This window comes from Panicum virgatum, chromosome 3K (assembly GCF_016808335.1).
Source record: "Panicum virgatum strain AP13 chromosome 3K, P.virgatum_v5, whole genome shotgun sequence".
NCBI classification, from domain to species: Eukaryota; Viridiplantae; Streptophyta; class Magnoliopsida; order Poales; family Poaceae; genus Panicum; species Panicum virgatum.
The window spans coordinates 10019320-10035700 of record NC_053138.1 but is presented as its reverse complement, the minus strand read 5'-3'; the positions used below and the strand labels follow the sequence as shown (position 1 = coordinate 10035700).

Here is a 16381-nt window from a genome sequence, read left to right as displayed (position 1 = left end):
TAAAATTTTCTCATGGGCCCATTAATCATTCTATATTATCTAGCAGAAATTAATATCCCCTTGATTCTAAAGCATATGCAGTACATCAATTTTTTTTAGATAATGGAATATTAATACATCAATTTTTCTAGTTTGACCAAAGTTTTTTTTAAAATACCACAGCATCTACGTTATCAAATCGATTTTAATAAAGTAGGTAATTATGCCCGAATTATGCCCGTGCGTTGCTACAGACAAAGTTAGTATATGCATTGGATACATATTGGTGCCCGTATGTTAATTTATAAGAATCTACATGATTGAGTCGTGGACGGAGAGGGTTGGTCCGACTCTCGTACAGGATGGACTAAAGCCCACTTGTCAATAACATAGGCGGATCAAACCAACGTTCCAAACCAAAAATTTAGATGGAAACCTTACTCGCTTTAGAAATAGGTGTAGACTAGGCAATTATGCTCGTGCGTTGCTACGGACAAAGTTGGTATAAGTATCAGATACGTATTGGTGCCCGTGTGTTAAGAAATCTACATGATTGAGTCTTGGACGGAGAGAGTTGGTCCGACTCATATACGGGATGGATTAAGACCCACCTGTTAATAATATAGGCGGATCAAACCGACGTACCAAACCAAAAATTTAGATGAAAACCTTACTCGCTCTAGTAATAGGTATAGATATAGATATAAATATAGATATAGATATATCTGTAAATATATCTTGACCGTACATTTATTTTGTACCTTAGACTTTTATACAATTTTCTATAAGCTTTCAGAGTTAAATTCAACTTCGAAGAAAACTAAAACAACCAACTATGTTTGAAATTTGAAAACAGAGTAAATATATCTTTCCAACAGGGATATACCTAAATTTCCGAGTCCGACTCACACACGATCACACTGGTCGGGCTTGCCAGTGTTCCGGCTCGGTCATTTCCATTTCTATTGTTATATGCGAAAAAAAATAATTAAACATCAGTTGGGCCATGCAGTGCCCACCTTGTACACAAACTGGGCCGGCCCCACTTGGAAACCGATTGGGCCGGGCCCGCAGCTCTGTCACGATGGCCCCACGTGTTAGCGGCAGGCGCCTGTGAAGAACACTCCCGCTATCTGCAGGTTCCCTCCCCCGCCTCCTCCCGCGATTCGAAACTGAAACCCTCGCATTCCCCGTCCCCTCCGCGCCCCCTCCCCCTCTCTAGAAGCCTCTAGAACCTCCTCCCTCCACCTCCCCTGCGAGCCACCCCGCGTCCTGAGCGGAGGAGGAGGGCGCGGAGTGGCGTCGGGGGCGTCCGGCTGCAGCTGCACCGGTAATTCCGCGCCGCGCCCCCCAGAAAATCTCGATTCGGATCGCTGAGCGCTGTCGCGATTTGCTGCGGCCTCGCTGATTTCTGGCGGCAGCGGGGGAGCGCTGTTGCGGCCGGACATGGAGCCCGCCGCTGCCGCGGGGGCCGGGGGCGACGTGTCCGCCGACGGCCTCATCGCCGAGCTGCTCGACATGGGCTTCGACTTCGACGACATCGCCGCGGCGGTCGGCGCCGTCGGCCCGCGCCGCGCGGAGGCGCTCGAGGTCCTGCTGGGCGGGTCCGGCACCGGGGTGGGGCAGCCGAGGCGGGGAGGGGGAGCGCCAGGCCGTCCCGCCTCGTCTGCAGCCCTGCCGCCGCCGGCTGGGAAGGGGACGCAATTGAGGAATCCTAGGGGAAGGCTGAGGCAATCCAGCATTACTGATCACACTACCTCAGGTGCTGGCGGTAGAAACGAGTCTGGTCGGGTAGCGAGCACTTCGTTTCCTTGTTCTGAGGCTCCCGTTGATCACAGGGTACCAGTGGGCGTTGATGTTTGTTCCAAGCTTGGACCTGAATCGCAGTCTTTGGTTGAGAACTCGAGAGCGGATTGCAGCCACAAGGACAAAATTACTGCTGTGTTGCAAAAGCATTTCGGATTTTCCTCCCTAAAAGGCTTCCAAATGGAAGCTTTGGATGCTTGGTTCGCGCACAAGGATTGCCTTGTTCTAGCAGCTACAGGATCGGGTAATTTTCTTTAACAGTCATTTATTTCTGTAATTTAATTTCGAAGATTGTTTCCTCATCATTACACAGTTACCTACTTGGCCGCCATTTCTTACATCAATGACTCTGTTGGCAGGGAAGTCCCTTTGTTTTCAGATCCCAGCTCTACTAACTACAAAGATTGTGGTGTGATCTCACCCTTGATAAGTCTAATGCACGATCAGTGCCTGAAACTCGCAAAACATGGGATATCGGCATGCTTCCTTGGATCAGGGCAACCTGATAGCCGTGTTGAGGGCAAAGCGATGGCTGGCATGTATAAGATTGTTTATGTTTGCCCTGAGACAGTATTAAGGTGACCATTCTGCTTTTGGTATGCTAAAGTTCGTTAATGTGTTGCCATGCTTATCTTGGAACATCTCTACTTGCAGACTAATGGAACCTTTGAAGAAACTTGCAGAGAAACCAGGAATTGCACTTTTTGCCATTGATGAGGTTCATTGTGTTTCTAAATGGGGCCACGACTTTCGACCTGACTATAGGTCTGCTCTTGTGTTTGTGTCCGATATTCTCTATTAAAGGTGCAAGTTATTGTTTACCAATTAATGTTGCCTTTTCATCATTATTTAATGCTTACATACGGCAAAATGTGATAATTTCGTCTTGTACTTAACAAACAACATGTGCCTACTATTTTCTCACATAATGTTACACCTCTTAGTATTTGGAAGTCATTTTTGAACTACAGGAAATTATCTGTGCTGCGAGAAAATTTCAATTCCAGCAAATTGAAGTTCCTGAAGCATGATATTCCTGTGATGGCATTGACAGCTACTGCAACTATTCCTGTACGAGAAGACATCGTCAAGTCCTTGAAAATGTCAGAAGATACAAAAATCGTGTTGACTTCCTTTTTCCGTCCGAATCTACGATTCATTGTGAGTTAATCTAGTGTTCTGCTAGTTTTCCTTTTTATGTTCTTTCTACGGGATACAACTGCAGTATGTGTAGATTGTATTGCAGAACATTGTACTGTGATATGCTGTATGAAACTACAGATTTGACAATATCAAACTGCAGATTTCAGATTCTTTAACTTTATAAGTTTCATGCAAGAAAGTAAGATGGCTGCGGTTATTTTTCTTTTATTTGTGGTATGGCTATGATTGTTGAAGTATACTAACCCCTTCTGTTTTTTTGTTCATAATCTAAGCCTTGGTTTGAACTGGTTGATGCATGGGTTTCTATATATTGTCAAAATCAAGAGGTCCATGGTCCTCATGTAGTGATAGTGATACCTTTTAGTTCATATGTAGATCAACAGTTATCTTATGCCACGGTTTGCTAAGCTGCGTTACTTACAACCCTTACTTCCCCTTCCAATTTCTGTTTTCAGGTAAAGCACAGTAAAACATCTGCCTCATCATATAGAAAAGACTTCCAAGAACTGATAGGGACATATAATGCTTCAAGGAAGTTTATTAAAGGGAAAGAACAGCAGATTCTTCATGAAATTGACCCTTACTCTGAAAGCAGTTCATCTGACTCTCTGAATGATAGTGCATCAGATGATGAAGATTCAAATATTGATTCTGCAAGCTGTGGGGATAAGAATGTAGGAAAAACAAATGTTGCAAAAACAAAAACTGGCATGCCTTTGGTAAAAGAAAACACTGAAAATGAGTTGGATCTGTATCCAGGAGTTGATGATTTTGATGGTAATGGACTAATTGACAATTAACTTTCTACGGTGACTTGCTTTTGAGCGTGCAGTTTCCATGATTGAAGAAAAAGTACTTTGGACATTATTTTTGAAATTATCATTCTTTTGAGTATGTTAGTTCCTTGGATTGACACTCCACTTTCTCTTGTAGTTTCATGTGGAGAATTCCTTGAAGACTTGCAACCTGAGAGTTCTACCTTTCCTGCTCAATCCAATGAAGCCAGCTTGTCAGAATGTTTAGATCATGGTCCTACAATTGTTTATGTACCCACAAGGAAAGAAACTGTCGAACTAGCTAACTTCCTTTGCAAATCTGGTGTCAGAGCTGCAGCATATAATGCAAAGGTAATCATCACTGTTTTCTGTATGCATAAGGAAATTAGTCTTTTTTTTATTTGACATATGGGATCAATAGGTCATAAGTGTGAACTATTTGTACATAATTCTAATTTATTTTAGAAGAAATAGTCTGAAAATTGCAGTATTCTTGATGTGATTATCTATTCTCTTATATTGGCAAGTCTGTAGTTTGTTTGAAGCTATATCTGACACTTCTTTTCAGATGCCTAAATCTCATTTGAGGCAGGTGCATCAGCAGTTCCATTGCAATGACTTGGAGGTAGTAACTGTTATCTTATTTTATTTGTGTTTTTATCTCAGAATGGCTGGAATATGCTATTGGGTGTGCTGCATCTCTTCATTATTAGATGCAATTTCTCTAATTTTCTGCATTTACAGCAGTGGGCATGAAAGAGGTTTATATTTTTCAATTAGAGATCTTGAAGTAATAGATGATTGATGTATAAATTTTTTACTTACTCCATTGTTCAGAGATTTATAACTTATTATTATGACATGCAAATTTTTAAGTACTGAGTATAAAGATTACTTGTGATGAGATGCAGGTAGCATGAATATAGCTAAGTGGCCTTATCGTTTTAAATCCACACCTGTACATATGGAATTAATACCTATATGTTTCAGATGAGCAGGCTCTTTTGATATTTCAACAATACTATCTCTTAGTACAATAGTACCTACTGCCTTGTTCACATCTTTCTTTACTAGGCTGTGCCAATCCTTGTGAAAATGGCTTGAATTAAAATGAGAAATGTCCTGAAATCCAGATATACTGTGGTTCATGCTCCAGTACTTATGGACTCTTCACTGTATGTAGTCAGATTTTCGTTAGTTCTTATTTTGCGGCTCTTATACTATGTCTCTGGCTTGTGAACTATGCGTTTTACCAATTTACACACTATAAACTTGGTGGTATGGAATAGTGTTGAAATGTTGGTGCATGAGTTATTTCACTTGTATGGAGATCTTTAAAACCTTGCAGTCTAGCCTTATGTAGTTCCTTTAGTTACATAAGCTCAGAGCCATAAGCGAAATCAATTTTTCATATCTCAATTTGTTAAGATGATACAAAATTCCCATTCACGTAACTGTTACAGAGACTTATTTTCAGAAGGAAAACAGTTGGTCCAAAAGGGATGAATAAGCAATATGTATCATCCGAAGTGATGCCTATAGTAGTTTTCATGGTTTATATCTGCCACGCTTTGTCGAATCACACTGTCCTTTCCCCTCGACTTTAATTACCTTCTCTCTATGTAGGTTGTGGTGGCTACCATAGCATTTGGCATGGGCATTGACAAATCAAATGTCAGGCGAATTATTCACTATGGTTTCCCACAGGTTAGTGTAGCCTTTAGTACTTTGGTACTAACTTCCAGGTGCAGTTTCACTGTTCACGTTATTGTACAGCCCTGTTTGGCGAAAATGCATGATAAATTGTTCTGTTCGAATAGCCAGAGAAGCTGATGCTTTACAAACTTGTTTCAAACATATCTAAAAGGCCTTTACATGCATCTCAAGATTTGCCCTGTTTGTGTTGATGTCAGACAGAGCTACACACCTGAACTTGTACATGTGTGCTTCCAAGATAGGAGTTCTAACCAGTTCTAGCCAGCCCTTAGAATTCAGATTTTCAGCTACATCCCTGTTGGCTTCACCTTTCTTTTATTTTATTCTTATTGACTTTTTTGTCTGAGTTCTAACCAGTCTTTAGTTGATTGGTGCAGAGTTTAGAAGCATACTACCAAGAAGCTGGCCGTGCTGGTAGAGATGGAAAGCTGTCAGATTGCAGTGAGTTGTGACTTGAGAATTAAGATTCTTCAAATTTCTTACAATTTTCTTAGACGTGATGTTGCTGACTTGTTTGTAGATTTTGTGACGAGTATGAGGAATCATACTCTAACTTGATAATTGTACATGTATGAATTATGATTACCTGCAACTACTACATGAAGCCTTCAGGCGTCACTTTGTGATGACATTGGGTCTCCTAAGCAAAGTACTTTAATGTCAGTACCTTGGTTCTGGTTTTTACCATAACCCAGCTAAAAACTTGTCAAAATAATCAAGAGAATGAATTTTGAAAGTGGTTAGGATATTTAGTGGAGCTTTACTAGCGCCTTTGTATTATTCCCTGTTCGGTATTTTCCCATCAAATATGCGTATGGACCAATTAGTTTGAAAGTTTTCATGCCAACTTTTATCTTTTCTTATTTGATTGACTCTGTTGTTTGATCACTAATATTTATCTTTTCGAGTTTATATGCAATGTTCTATGTTGTTTGCATGGTGGAAGTTGTTGATGGCAATAGATTTTAATGGACTTATGTGCTGAAAAATTACCAGCTGCACCTTTCTCTTCTGTTCAATGTACACCTTAGAAACCAAAACTTTTGTTACCATGCACTACCTTTATCAATTATTATCAAGCCTTGGTTTATTCTCTCCTACACTGTGTCACATTTCTCCCCTGATATCTTCTGCAGCTCTATATTGTAATTTTTTGAGAGCTCCGACACTCCTTCCTAATAAAAGAAGTGAGGAACAGACAAAGGCTGCATATAGAATGCTACGTGATTGTTTTCAGTATGTCTCTAGCTTTCAAACTCTATTGATGGCATGTCTTGTACATTTGCTAAATGTTATATATTTTTATGTTGCAGCTATTCTTTGAACACTTCAACATGTAGAGCAAAAATATTAGTGAAGTACTTCGGAGAGGAGTTTGGTCCTGATAGATGTGACATGTACTTTTCTACTTCCTCCATGTCTCCTATACAAATCAAGGATGTGCTTCTTGCAATTTCATGTGAAGCTGTATTCACAATTGCAAACATTTTTTTATATCTGTTTTTCACTTTTGACCTCAGGTGTGACGTCTGCATTAATGGCCCTCCTCAAATGCATGATTTCAAGGAAGAAGCAATTGTGTTCATGAATGTTCTCCAGGGTCGAAGTGTGAGTATCCAGTGTAAATCTGGTGACCATATACTATTCTAGTTCTGAACTCTAATATTGTAATGTAATGTCAAAAACTATAAGGAGACGACAAACACTCAACTTGGCTTTTGAGCAAGCCAGTATGTTTGCTTAGTACCTTTACGAGCTTTCTTGTTTAATTTCTGTATGTTGAAAATGATAATGTGGATATAGTTCCAGTAATTCCATTCATCTTCAGAGTCAAGTTCCATTTTTTGTTCTTTATGTGCCTGAACCTTGAACTTATTTCTTTCGGGTTTCATCTCTAGCCTACCCCAACTTGCTTGGGAAAAAAGGCTATGTTGTTGTTGTTGTTGTTGTTGCATGGGAATCTGATACATATCTGGTTGCAGGCTCTTATACCTTTCAGTTCCCCCATAGGCTTTCAGAAGAGGAAAGAGCTTTTTATTTATAAACTTAAAATTTGCAATGGAGCAGCCTTCTCATTCAATACAACTATTACTGCACTAATTTATGTGTAAACTTGGTGGTGTAGAAACTTTATGCCTATAGAAACCTTACATCTGATAATCTAAAATTGCCTGATCACAGAGGCAAAGTGATACATAGTTGAAAGCAACATGAGCAGGTATCCCTTCTAATGTTATTTAGCTATTAACTTACTGTGGATAGATAGACACAAGATGCAATTTCAAGGTGCAAGATTTTTTCAGATTTTACCTTTTAAATGGTCTCATCTCCTTTGCACTCATGTCTGGAAATACGGATATTTTGTGACAATTAAATTGGGCTGCTCTCAATATCATAAATTTTAGTTACATAGCATCCTTTTGGTTGTTCTATATAGTTATAACTTCATGTATATCGTTGTTATCCAGGGTGATGAAACTGAAGATATGATTTACAGCAGTGTACCCCATTACAGATCTGGCGGGAGAAGGTTTGGGGAAGCACCTAATTTCAGAATAGTTGTCAGTCATATACGAGAAAAGGTTTGTTCTAATGATTTTCCATTACTTTAATTTACAGAAATATTAGCAGTAAATGGACTTCTGATCGTATTAAGCATGAACCGTGGATTGATAAAGTTTTTATATACAGCAAAAAAAAATGCTTGGGTTATTGTTCCACTTATCATTTTTTTAATATGCTGACCATAGTTTCTTAACTGCAATTGCCAAAACTGCTGTTGTGATTAAAGATTATTTATAGCTTCCTAGGTACGTTACAACTGACAAGATCTGGTGGCAAGGTCTTGCTCGTATATTAGAAGGCATGGGATACATGCAGGAAGCAGCTGGAAAGGTAAGCAATTTAATTAGTATTTTCTCGTGTATGTGATTTACAATTCGTAATTAAATGTTGTTCTGATGCGTGGCCTGAAAAATCTGTTACTGTTCATGGCACAGTTTGCAGACATTTAGAAGCTAGTTGAGTAGTTGTGCTCCTTTATTTCGGTTCTTAATTTCATTCGACATTAGAAAATCTGATGTCTTGCCTTTTCATGTTTAGCCTGCTGCTCCCAGCCTCTACGTGTTATTAATTTGACTCCTTTTTGGCTGCTTCATGCCATTTTTTCTCAGAGAACATGTTAACTGTTGAGCCATCTTCTGGTTCTACATTACGCATCTAGCCATCAAGAACAATGGAAGATTTTTTAGTACATCTGACTGATATGGAAACTTCCACTGATAACTGCTGGCTAATACAGTCACACTCGTACAACTCTAGGATAAGCGAGATGTACATAACTATTTGATTAGTTGTTATGTATTATATAATGATGGGCGTCAAGTAACAGCATATCAATCTTGCAGCCTCGCGTCTCCATCCAGCACCCGGAGCTGACGGAGGCCGGGCTGAAGTTCCTGAACTCGCGATCGGAGGATCCCCTGCACGCGTACCCGGACGCGGCTATGCTACTGGCGATGAACGACCCGAGACCCTTCTCTGGTTCCTCCAAGTGGGGCAGGGGCTGGGCCGACCCCGAGATCCGCCGGCAGCGCCTCGCGGGCAGGAGGGCCGGGCGAAGGAAGAGGACGCGACGCTCCGGCGGGTCCGGCGGGCAGCACCCGGCGCCGGCGGGCTTCACCACCGCGAGGGAGAGGCTCGCCGCGATCCTCTCCAAGAAGCGGCGGAGGTGATGCTGCTGCAAGGTTGGTCTGGTCAGGTCAGGGGAGGGGCCATGCAGGTTGCAGTTCCCTTGTGTGCTTGGTGCCTGGTCACGTCAGCAGAGTAGAGTAGAGTAGGGCGGCGGGATCTAGTTTCCAAGATGACCGTCGCCATAGATTCTAATTAAGATGAGCTAGGATCGATCGTCTTTTCGTCCACCAGGCAGTTTTTCTCTCGGTCAAATTTATTATATTCGGTTACTACCAAGCAGTAGTACACTACTATTCCTCTGTTTACTGTGGATGTAGGATTGTCGGAAGTACCCTTTTCCCACACCCATGACTAGGACACTGTTGCCGGCCTGCTCCCTGACCCCGACCTGACCGCCGTGACGAGTCGTGCTCACGCAGCGGCCACGAACAAGCGTCCTCCGAGTCCTATCGGAACAGTTCCCTCTCTTAACGTGAGCCGGAAGATTTACGCGCATGTGCAGGCATCATCTCCGCCTATGGGAGGCGGCTGGAGCCTGCAGCCACCGATCGGTCCATTTACCCGTCGGAGATCGGAGCCGCTCGATCCCGCGCCCACCCGCTCGCTCACGCACCGTCGGTGTGGGTGATGGAATGGAAGCGGCGCCGGCAGCCGTGGGCGGGGGCGGCGACTGCGAGGGACAGGCAGGGCGGCCGGCGCTGTGGGCTGTGGCTGCATGCAGAGAAAGACTAGTACGCGGGCTTGCTTTCTTTTTGGTGCTGGTGGCCGGTGGGCGGGGCGGGGGGCTATTGGGCCTGTGCGCGTGGGGCCGCGGTGGCCACGTGATGCGGCTTTTTTATTTATATATTTTTTAAAAACGTTTTTTACATAAATATATTTTCGGTTTCACATTTTACAGTTTTGTACCCTTACCGTCCGTCAGGAGGGCGGCAGGGACCTATATGTAAATAAATATAAATTGTTTTTACGCGGAGGCCTCTGGTGGGAGCCTGCCGCCCCCCTGCCGGGAGGCAGACACCCTGCCTCCTAGCAGGGGCTGCCGCCCCCCTGCCGGGAGGCAGACACCCTGCCTCCTAGCAGGGGCGGCGGGCTCCCTGCAGGCCTCCTCTATTTTTAATTGCAATACTTATATGTTTGCTATGTTTGATTGCAATGATTACAATACTGTACATGGCGAGTGCATGCCTACAAGGGAATACGAGGTGAGGTGTGCATCGGTATTCTAGGCCTATTCACTCAAAAAAATCCACATCCAATGATCATCCCTGATCTAGCTACGAAGAGGGGCATAAGCCGACGGCAGACACGTCGTATCCGGAATGGAATGGACGAGTCCGAGGCTGGAATGAAGAAAAAATGTTGCAACTTGTGTGGAGCGGACAGTCACACTTACAAGAAGTGCCCACAGCTTTCAGTACCCACTGCTGCTGCCGAGGCTGGACCTTCCGAGAATCCAACGGATGGGTCGGCTCCAACTACAAGAATTCGCCGCATGTAGTTGTGCACGACACACCTTCCAATGTATTTGTTTGTACGAAACTTAGTATATTGTGTATGTAGTATGCCTAAATATCTTGTTTAATTAGTTGACAGTGCGTATTTCTATAGAATTTGGTTGTAATGAATGAAACCTTCAATGTAATATCTTATGTGGTATCTTGTTTAACGTTCAATTTAAATTTCGTTCATTGTATCAAATTGGTCAACCCCAAATGCTTGGACACATGATTTGTGGCCACCTTTAGCACAAGCACCAATTAAACAAATCAAACAATTCTGAACGCCAGCTCTACTTGACCGAGTCATAGATCCACACAGGGTTCAAGGTTCACAAAAAAATATAATCATTGCAATCAAATATAGCAAACATATAAGTATTGCAATTAAAGGTAGAAAAGGCCTGCAGGAAGCCTGCCGCCCTCTTGTCGGGAGGCAGGGTGCCTGCCGCCCCTCCACCGGGCGGCAGGTGCCTCCCACCAGGGGCCTCCGCGCAAAAATAATTTATATTTATTTACATGTAGGTTCCTGCCGCCTCCCCGCCGGGCGGTAGGGGTACAAAACTATAAAAATGTGAAATCGAAAATATATTTCTATAAAAAACGTTTTTAAAAAATATAAAAATAAAAAAAAGCCGCCCGCGTGATCGCGTGAGCCATCTAATCCAGAGTCTGGGAGAGCGCTGTAGCGCGTTGTTGCGTGATTGCGTCGCCTGGGCTGCTGTTGCGAGGGGAGGGGAGGCCGAAACAAGCGTTTGCACTTTGCAGATCCAAGGCTAGGGGTGTCATCTCCACAGATTACAGGCTACTCCTTGCGGGTATGCTAGTAGCACCACTCAACAACATCCTGCTGGACCTCGCGCAAGAAAATTCCATGACCAGAGGGACCTTGTAGGGTGCTGTGACGGCCGGAGTGCAGGAATTGCCGCCAAGATTATTTCTTAAAAAAAAAAGGAATTGCCTGCAAGTTATATTTCGCTCACCATGGTTGACGTTTCGCAAGTACTGGAATCTGCATGCAGAACCGTGCGTGCAGATTCAGAGCACGCGGCTGGCGGGTGAGGTGGCGTCTTCATAGTTTTCTCTCTTTTTTTTCCCAGGGTCAAAGGTTTAGAGTATTGCCAAAAAAAAGTGAAGCCCGGTTTTAGAAGTACTCGTACTATTTTTTCTCACCTTTCCTCCGCCTTCTCGTATCCAGTTCCATCTGTATCCATCCTTCTGCAGTCTGCACTGCGTTTTTTAAAAACTGCGTGTTTCAAGAAGAAACAAACAATTCCAGTTGCGTCGATTTTCTTTATTATATCCCGTGTAGATATTGTAATTTTACACACAAATAATCTTATGATCAACGCTGTTCAGCGCTCCTTTACCTGTCGGATCAACATCGGCAGCAAAGCAGATTGGATTGGAGCCTACCAGGCTACCACGCGGCATGTGCGCCCGCGCAATCTACCGACCCGCTCCTCCCCGGGCGCCACGCGTCCACCACCCCGTGCCAAATAAAAACCCGACGAGATAAACCTCCACCGGAAAAAATAAATAAATAGTAATTAAGAGAATAAATAATAAAGGAAAAGAAAAGCAAGCGGCCGATGATGTTTTCCCGAGCGCAGGCCTGGAAAAGCCGGCAGGCCCACCGTGTCAGGCAAAAGCGAGAGCGGGGAGGCGAAAAAAGCAAAGAAAAGATGTGGGTACGCTCCCGGGACCGTGACGTCACCCGGGTGGCATTTCGGTAATCTCGCCGCCCAAATGATTTGGTCAATCGGATCTGGACGGCGGGGCCCACGCCCCCCTATCCTCTTCGGCTCTTCCTCTCCTCTCCAGTCTCCCCCGCTCGCTCCTATCATGCACGCGCCGGACACCCCCTTTTCCGTTCCCCTCATTTATCTGTACGGTTTCCTACGGTTTATAAAACATTATTACGCAGGTTAAAAGGGAAAAAAAAAGAAGAAATGGTGTGGGCATCATGAGGTGATGCAGCAGCAGGGATGTGCATGCAGGCGCAGTGCTGCCGCCTTTTAGCCTTTTGCCGGGCAGGGAATTAATGCGTCTGTTCGCTGTGCTGTGACTGGTGCCTGGTGCTGATTTCTTATGAGAGAAATGTATCGCAGACTGGCTGGTGGTTGCTGGCTGGTGCTGGTTTGGTGTAAGAGAAAAACACTGTTGGCTGGATACAACGAACAGAGTGAATAGAGAGAGAAAGAGAGAGGATTGGACTTGAAGCTCCTAAGAAAAGAGCAGGAGGGTACCACTGGTATCATCATCCCAGTGATGAGCCGAGGACCATTTTGGCAGGGATGGTTTGTGTTTGGGTTGAGCATGGTGCCTAAGTTATATGGTCCGAAAACTTGTTGAATACCTTTCAAAAAAAAACTTGCTGAATTATATGGCATGCGTTCTTTTATGAACATCTTAGGCCTCATCTGTCCTTTGCCAAGCACTGATCTTTTCGCAACGAGGACTATACGTATGTGGCCATATGCTTAAATAACATTCGAACGAAAATTTCAGAGGAGGAACCGCTCTAATTTCAAACATTTTTCTTTTTTTCAGAAAACAAAGTTCCGTCATCCTAAAGTGGTTAGCACAATTCCGCAAGAATGTAAAACGTTCAAATTTCACCCATTTGTCGAACAAGTACAAACAAAATGCGACAGCCCATCGCTCTACTTCAGATCCAGTAAGGGCAAACAACAACGAATCCACACGCAGAGAGAGCCTGTAACAGTAAGCAAGTAGCAAGCATCAGAGACAGTCTCGGTTTCCTGAATAAGAATGAACCCATGGTTTTTCCCATCGAGTCAACACACGGGGTTGTGAGACAAAAATGGGTTGGTTTGATCTTTTTGCAGGATGCTGTGGCCGTGGCACTGGCGCTGCTCACCCTTGCACACGGGACCGGACCACCGACCGGTCGTCTCAGCCCAGCCGGGAAGAGGAGGAAAACAGACACTGATCGCTTGGACCCAGTAACCAAGTAGGTAATCTTTGTTCCAATTTTTTACCAAGTGATTTATTAGTACTATCTCACCCTGCGCCACTAGTAAATGTAAATCTGAATTGCAAATTCTTACGTCTGCAGTGTAATGAGAAGTGGCGCCGTTAATAACAATCTACTACCCCGGTTAATTAATACGGATTTGATCTGGGCCGGGGTTAGCGAGCGAGAGATCACGGGATTCGAGGCTGCGAGGGGGGCTCATTAATTAACCGGGGCAATTAGCGGCGGCGGCAGCGGGCCGGCTCCACCGCTGGCCGCCGGCGCGTGCGGCCGCAGGCGGAAACCCTTTTCCTTCACGCCTCTCGGGGGAGGGGGGGTGTCTCTCGCGCGCGTCGAGATTACCGTCGCCGGTTAAACTAATCGCGCCCGCAATTAACTACCACCTGCTAATGCTGTATACTAGCAGTATTCTGCTCAGATCATTAGATTATACTGCTGCTGAGGATGGCGATGGGTTAGATAGAGATGGATGGGTGACAGGTGTGACACCTTCAGAGAGAGAAAAAAATATATACAGTACTAGATAAAATTATTTGTTAGGCAAGCTAGTAGTACTCATCTGTATTTTTCTTTGCAGAGGGAATTTTCTTGGAAGGCAGTTGATGCGCAGGAAAAATGCAGATACTGAATCAGCTAGTGCCAGTGCTGCTGTCATGGGGCAGGATTACTGAAGATGACAGCGGGTTACCGATAGATGGCATGCCAGTGTAGCTCTACTACTGTGAGTACTTTTTTTTTGTTGCCTTCCTGTAGTCTTTTCTCTTGCCAGGAGGGTTTTCTTGCGGAGAGAAAATGAAGATAATTGTAGCTTGCAATGTCTTTTCTCTTGGTGGCATCAAATCTGCAATACGGTTACCACTAAAAAAGAAAACTGCTCCAATGAAGGATCACTTACCGAACGTTTCGTGAGGTTATATGAAATCCTTGTGCCACTTGTAATAGCTGGTGCTAATCTCTCATGTACAGTACAAGATGCTTAGACATGAGTGCTTAAAAGAGATAGGATGTATAAGATCATTAATCAAGAATGGTATAAGAGTTAAACAGGCCCAACAACCATGTGTGTAACACATTAGGCAACAGTGCAAAATTAATCATCTCATCCACCTTTCAAGCATTGTATGAAAATGACGCGGTGAAAAAAAAATAGTTTTCTTAGCTAAGAACTGCCTCTAAGCACCAGTGTATCATGCTCTTAGCTTCCCGCGTTGCCGTTCTAAAATACTCCGCGCTTGACGCCGCCAAATATAACTGGCCGGACAAAGATTTATTATTAGAGTTGGTGGCCGGCGCTAGATATCATCTCTTGCTCGGGCTACATTTCAGTAATGATCAGTTTGTTTATACCAGATTGCCTGGCATGTGAACAGTTTACTTTTTGATGGGGCATAGTTACATTCATGTTAGCTCAGTAAAATTCTTTAGAGAGCGTGTGCGTGTACACGTTGTGCTACAATTGGAGTAAGATTAACTGTGTGTTTTCCGGCTGCCCAAAGATGTTTGCAATCGGATTGGTTCCAACAGTGAAAAGGCGAGAATGGATGATTTCTCGAGATTGGGATTTGAGAGAGGACGGGGGGCAAGCAGGTCAAAAAAGGTGAAAGTAAAAATAGCTCGTGATATCTTTTGGTTAATTTTGCTGTCACCGGGGCAGTAAAAGGTCCAGAGGCCCATGCCCCCATCACATGCTGCCATGGCGCTGATGGCTCTACTGCCCACTCTGCGTGGGACCACACCCCCCACTCTGCAGGATCCTCTGCGCCTCCTGCTCCCAAGGTCCCGTGCACAAGCTATACTGGTGTGAGGATGGTTCGGCTTCAACTTCTACTGTGAAATGGATTGGATAGTTTTCCTTCATGAGTAGATTTCACTGCACATTTGAATAGGTAACTCAAGGAATTAACTAAGGAAACACATATAAGATGAAATAAACTTACTCATAAAAACCTAAGAGAGTACTACATTATGAAATATCATATGTACATGCACAAAATTAAGCAAAATATACTAGTATACGGTTGTGAAGAAACTCAAGAGAGTTCTACAAAAGCATTTAACCAAATTCAAGAACAACCAAATTTATATGCTAGAGCCATTAGGTTGAGGTATCGATTACTAAAGAAGTGACAAACATATCGGACATTACTAAGACAAAGGCGTGAAAGAAAATAAGCTATAGTGTACTAGTACATGGCTACGAAGAAACTATCAATAATGGCAACATGAAAAAAAAGAGTGACCTAACTTTATAAATGATGATGGACTAGCTAACTCTAGGAAGCAATAAAAAGATGAAGGAAGAGAGAATAGAAGAACCAACAAAATATAGACCAAGCAATGTCATATACTATCTCAACACAAATCGTATCGAATATACGTTCTTATCTAGAAATTTAAAACTAACAAAACATTTAATATTTCTTCTACACGGTCTATTATGTGATATTATGATCAAACACTGAGATAAAATGGATGCAAAAAAATATAATTATGAATCGCCTTAGCGTACAACAAACAATTGAATGATCACATAAACCACATGGTGATCTCGTTCAGTTGCTCCACAGACAATCCCATGAATGGCCCCAAAGCCCCAAACTGAACAAGACCCTCTCCTCCTACCACCACTCCCATCACTGTTCATTCCCACTCCCTATAGGCTGTAGACTTTGGAAAAATTATGAGCAAAAAATAAAGAAAATTGAACTCTCTATAAAAAAAAATAAAATGAAAAAAGAGGCCCGAGAGAG

General features: G+C 43.3%; 1 pseudogene; it reads left to right on the top strand.

Annotated features, from left to right (window-relative positions):
- The first annotated feature begins 1121 nt into the window (after positions 1 to 1121).
- On the top strand, positions 1122 to 9478 carry LOC120697452 (annotated as a pseudogene).
- Positions 9479 to 16381: the final 6903 nt, after the last annotated feature.